This window comes from Pinus tabuliformis, chromosome 2_1 (genome assembly GCF_031772625.1).
Source record: "Pinus tabuliformis cultivar Carrire ecotype Pingquan chromosome 2_1, CPIR1, whole genome shotgun sequence".
Taxonomy (NCBI): domain Eukaryota; kingdom Viridiplantae; phylum Streptophyta; class Pinopsida; order Pinales; family Pinaceae; genus Pinus; species Pinus tabuliformis.
In genome coordinates, this window is record NC_142299.1 from 502,834,519 (window position 1) to 502,840,518 (window position 6,000).

A 6,000-nucleotide genomic window follows, 5' to 3' on the forward strand; every position below is an offset into this window, starting at 1 on the left:
AAGCAAAGAGAGAGATAGTTAACATTTATCAAAAACTACAGTTATTGATTAACTATCTTATAGACATATGTTCAAGTGAAAGAGGTTGGGTTCTAGATCTTTTTCTGGCTCAAGTAAGTTCTATTATATGGAATTGAATTTCAATATGTTATTTCTTAATTTATATGTCATTGTACTAATTTACTTCATTATTTCTTTTGTGCTTCATAATTAGGTACAACACTAGCATGTTGCCTTCAAAAAGGAAGAAATTGGATTGCCATTGAAAAGGACCGAATACAATGCAATTTTATTTAGTAAAGAATTAATGCTCTTCAATTTTTTCCAGATACAATGCAAGAAATTGGGTTGAAGAAAGGGGACTTTAGTGAATCATTTGTCGAAAAAAAGGCAAAGGAACCCCAACCACCATTATGCCTAATGATTGAAAAGGCATACATTGGGAGATTCACATACATCAAAGATCCATTAGAAGAGGAAAATGAGGAAAATGAAGCAAAAAATATTGTGGGAGAAGACAATGATGAAACTCCAGAGGACGAAGATAATGGATTACGTGACATTGTTGATTAAATTTAAGTTATGCTTAGAAATCAAGCACATTTTTTGTAATTATTAATTAGTTATACTTGTAATGTTTTGACTTTGACATTTTATGAGAAGAATAAGCACTCAATTAATGTTGTTATGCGTTCAATATTTGTATTATGTGATTTTCACATTAATTTTTATGTTAATCATTATTTTTTGTAAAAATAGTGATTATTATTTTTCTTTTGACATGAAATTCATAAAAAAAAACTATTATTCAACCATTTTTAGTTAAAACTTTCCTATAAAAATTGTGATTTTCACATGTCATTTCTAGCAAAACAATTACAAAAAATTACCAAAATGTGTAGTTTTTTAGTATATTTATCTTGAGAATGGTTATTTTTATGTCAATTGTTAAAAATTATTTTGTAGAGACAATGATTTCATGTGGATTGAAAAATTAATTAACGATGTATAAATATGTAGAATATCAAAAATTCAAAATATCGACCTTCTTCTTTAAATATGCAAAACAATAAAATCCTGACTACAAAAAAAAAATTAAAATTGAAACAAGAAAATATGAAGAAGACGACTTCAAAAATTATTAAATTTAGAAAATAATTATTTATATTTCATACATTAGAAAATTTAAAGTAAAAAATTATGTCTTTTAAAAAAAGGCGTCGTGCAAAACCACCACTTTTTTAAATTGGCATGATAATCATTGCCATTGTAAAGCACAATGTACATAAAAAAAAATTAAAGTGCCAAAAACTATGCTCTAAAAAAAAGATGTGTGTTCTGCATCACCCCTTTACAAAATCAGTTAACTTTTTTGCTATCTCTACGAAACGGGTAACATTATCAGTTCCCATTTCAAAGTTTACATTGTTTCATTTGGTGGGAGCCCACGTTCATGTGAAAATCAAGTGGAAGGCAGTTGGTCTGCACAACCAGAAACTAATAAATACAAAGAGCATTAAGAAAATAAAATTGGGATAGTAGTAGCCATGAATAAATCCAAGTATGAATATGAGTATGGACATGATATTTTTTATAAATTTAACATTAATTTTGAGTGTGCAGGTAATTAGGACGATCATATTCTAGTTGTAGTAAAAGGAGATCATGAAGAAAATGAAATGGAATAAGCAAAAAAATTTGAAGAAAAATTGATGTTCCTTGAAGAATGCCTTGAAACACAATATTTTGATGGAGCTTGCGTAGAGGATGCACCAGTAGAAAATAGAAACGAAGAGTTAATGAATGATGCAGATCACATAGAAATTGAAATAATAGTGGATACATCTGAATAATTGCATGGCATTCTGATGCATTGGATCCCTAAAAAATCATACATTACTATGAGAGAATGTGGAAACAATCCACTGAACAAGTCATAGATGAATATAATAACAAAGTCAAAATCTAGGTCCCAATAACTTCATGAAGTATTGCAAATGATTAGAAGAAGACCACAACCTAGTTGCAACATGCAGTTAAACAAAAACAAACCAAACCAAGGGAGAAGCACCAACACTATTTAACAACAACAAAGGGTAAGACGAAGTTGTTAAATTCAAATTGTAAGTCTGGATGAGACTTATACCAATAAACATTATATTTAGCTATATGTTTCTAATGTTTAAAATGTTTGTGGTTATGATTAAGGGAGAGTGTTGGAAGTTAATCTTGATTTTACTTAGTTGTTTACGTAGATAATTAGGTGTGATCGTTCGTGGATTTCTAGAGTTGTAACTATCAAACACATCTATATATTGATCTCTAATAAAAGCATCAAGTAGGTGAGTTGGTATCATTATGCGTGATTTGTTGCTCTATCCATATTTTGTCAATATCCGATTCTAGCTTTGTGTAGGTAATGAGGCAAGCTCCGTCATTTGAGTTTAGATAGAATATTCTATTGTGATGGAGATGATGGATAATGGCTTTGTGGAAGAACTTGATGTTTAGCCATGTTATTTGGTATTTTTGTTTCCATAGAAGCTCTTCCTGTTTCATACACTTTTCAAGCTTTGTGAGGACCCTAACTTCTTCGAGACCAACATCCTTTGTCTTACCATATAGAATGATTTACGATTGAATGTGTTGCATTTAGAATTGCAGAGCCTATTTATATTTAAATATGTTACCAAATTCAAATTGATTCAAGTCTCAAATTTTAGCTTTGAAGGATTTCAAATTCAATTAGAAAGTATGCATTAGGTTATGCCCTTGAATATTCAATTTATACCACCATGCCTCTATCTTAGGTAAGAAAGAAGGGTATAAGAGCCAAGAACTCTTAAAGAAGAATGGTTGGTTCTAGGGAGTTTCCTTGAGATATAACTCCAGACATATATGCGAATGGTTTGAGGAAACACTTGCAAGGATGGTTACTTCAACAAAGATATACTTTTCCACTAAATATTTTGAAGCAATGAAGTAATCTAATTTACGAGAAATTTGATGCTTACCTCCTCTATAGTTATTTCGGTTAAGGTCTTCTTCACCATATCTAGATTTGTCACCTTCAGTTATTAAATAAGTGTTCGAAATTAAAGAGAAACATCCTCTAGTCATTACACCCCTTATTTATTTCCTCTATAGATTTAATTGGATTAACTCTCACCCTAGAATCCATATCTCTTCATGATGGAGATTTCTAGGGGCTGCCAAATTTCAAAGGAAACTGGGATACTTAGCGAGTATATGAGGTCCGTAGACTGCTGTCAGCGATCCTGCTTCCTGGGCTCAAAGGAATTGAAAGAAACTTGATATGATTCTTGGAGAAGAGGATTTCTTGTGGGTTCCAAAAAATTTCCAGGCTCCCCAAACTCCCTTGTGAATGAAGGGCCATGAACATGCAACCATTCGAGCATTTGTTTACTATCTCATTGATCTTCTCACTATAGATTTTTTTCTTGAATAATCATGATTGAGGGGTTCTCATTTATTATCTTGTTTCTCAAGATTTGTTTCCTCTTTTTTTGTTACGGTTGAATTTTAGGAAATAACCTTCATTAGGAAAATATTTGGAGGAAAGTACCCAAGGGAGTTGTGACCAGACCTTTCTTTACCAGATTATCCCCTACCAATTTAATTGATGTTGTGGGTATTCTTCTTCTCTTACGCCTTTCTTATTTAACCATCTTGGGTTTCTCTTGTTTGGCTAAGGTTACAATTCCTAGACCCATGCTTGAGGAACCTAGATCCAACATTAGATCCTTGAGCTTTTCTTTCACACAGAGGTAAATCTGGCGATATTGGTCTTTTTTATGGGTTGGAATAGTGTTAGGATCCTTTGACTGTGATTCCTCAAAATATTTCAGGAGGCTCTCTCCATCTTTAACTAATTTGTCTATCCCCTGATCTATTTTTCCTATTGAGAGTTTCGATTGCATGTCCTCCTCTTGAATGGTGTGAGTTGGAGCTTCTTCCTGGTATTTTTTGGTTTGAGGGATGGCTCCAAACTTGATGGGATTCTCCCTTGGGTCAAATTTACATGATATCCTTAGGAGTAGATTCTTCCTCCTTTTGGTCTACAAAGGCTAATAATTTTTTTTTTGGACTGAAGGGGCTCCTCTTAGGACATTACAATTAGGTTTCATGGGGTTTGGGTCTATCAACTTCCTTGGTTTGTGTAGAAACCCTTTGGCTTTGTTTGTTGCACAAATTTCTTAGGCTCATCCTAGAGTAGCGAGCATTCTCTAAATAAGTATCCATACTCTTGGCACCACTTCCACAAGAACATAATGTGTTCATAGTCTAGGGTTAGTTCCTCAACATGATATCACTATAGATTTTGGCAAAGGATGTGTGATGTTCATGTAGATGCAAATTGCTCTTTATTCAAGCAATATCTTTTTTTCCAAAAACTCGTGAAGAGGTTTGAATTGTTGAAAAAGTATGACCCATTTTCAAATACTTTCATTTGATCTTCTAGATTCCTAAAAATCAAAGTAAAGAAACCTTTATCAACCAATCCAAGTCTACATGGCCTTTGGAATGCCATTTTTTTGATCCACTGTACCAAGGGTCGTTCAATCTGTTAGAATCCTATAACCTTATAGATCTGGGCATGATCCTTCATGCACTCTATATATGATCCTAAATTAAGATATCTTACCTCATACTTGGGATTTTTTTTAACTTTCTAGAGACATCTACTTTTAAACCATAATTGCCACTGAGCTCGCAATGTGGGTGTCACTTGGTGGTTATTCCCTCCTCGAGATGACTGTGTAGAGGATGACTCTGGACCCAAACTATGCTCTCCAGAAACTACATTGTAGTAGGAGAGGTTTGACCTCCTCCCCTTAGACAGACATCATCAATTGATCTGAATCATGGCTTACTACATCAGGTAGGAAAGGTAGCTGGTTGAAAACATTTACATCCACTACTTTTTTCCATTAATCGATTAATTAAAAAACAGTTACATGAATCTGAATTATGGTTTTCTGAACAGTGATATTATTAAGCCATCTTGATCCATAGTATTGTAAGTAAAAGTATTTACAAATAAAAAAAAATAATAATATATTACAGTGAATCTCCTCAAATTCATATATTCACACATTAATTCTGGAATACTTCATTGAGATTCACGTGATCAAAACTGTACTGGAATTGAGATTCCCATGGGAATTGACTTTTAGGTTCGGCCTCCCCAACATTTATAATTTTAAAATAAGTCTTCTTCATTCTGCGCAGACATCCTGTGCCATGTTATGCACTTTCCAAATATTATAATTCAGAACTATCGATTCAACGGTATGTAATTATTACACACATGTTACGCCGCCTCACTTTTAATTGGAGCTAACAGTTTGGGTTCCAGCAAAATTTTATACATGAGAGTACAACTTTGGACAGAATTCATATCAACTTGCAAAAGGAACCTATGAAATTCTTTTTTCAACCTACTGTTTTTCTTCCATTAGTATCATATACATATGATACCTTCTTCCATTGATGTTTACTTGTCCCATCACATAGACAGACCACGAGGTGTTTGGAGCACAGAGATTTTGTTAGTCCACGTTACTATTTTTATCTTCTTCAGTTGAATTATTGGCCGAGACTTTAACGATTTTCACAGATTTAGTTGTACATTACTATTTCTCTTCTTTGTTGAACTATTCGCTGAGATTTTAACACTTTACACATTGGTTGTGTTTATTATTTTTTTAAACTTGTTGGGGAGCAGAAAGTCCTCCAAATTTCCCTTTCAGTGCAATAGTTCGCTAAGGGTTTAACCTTTTACACATTGGTGGGGTTCAACGCTTTACATATTGGTTGTGTTTTTCCGAACTTTTTGGTGGACAGAAGGTCAGATTTGGCTTAGATAAGGTTGAAGTGTATATATCCGGATGACATATATTGACAAACGGAATTTACAAGATCGTGGAACACAGCTGCGTTGCTAACCAGAAGAGGAGCGAATGTCCATCGTGGTTT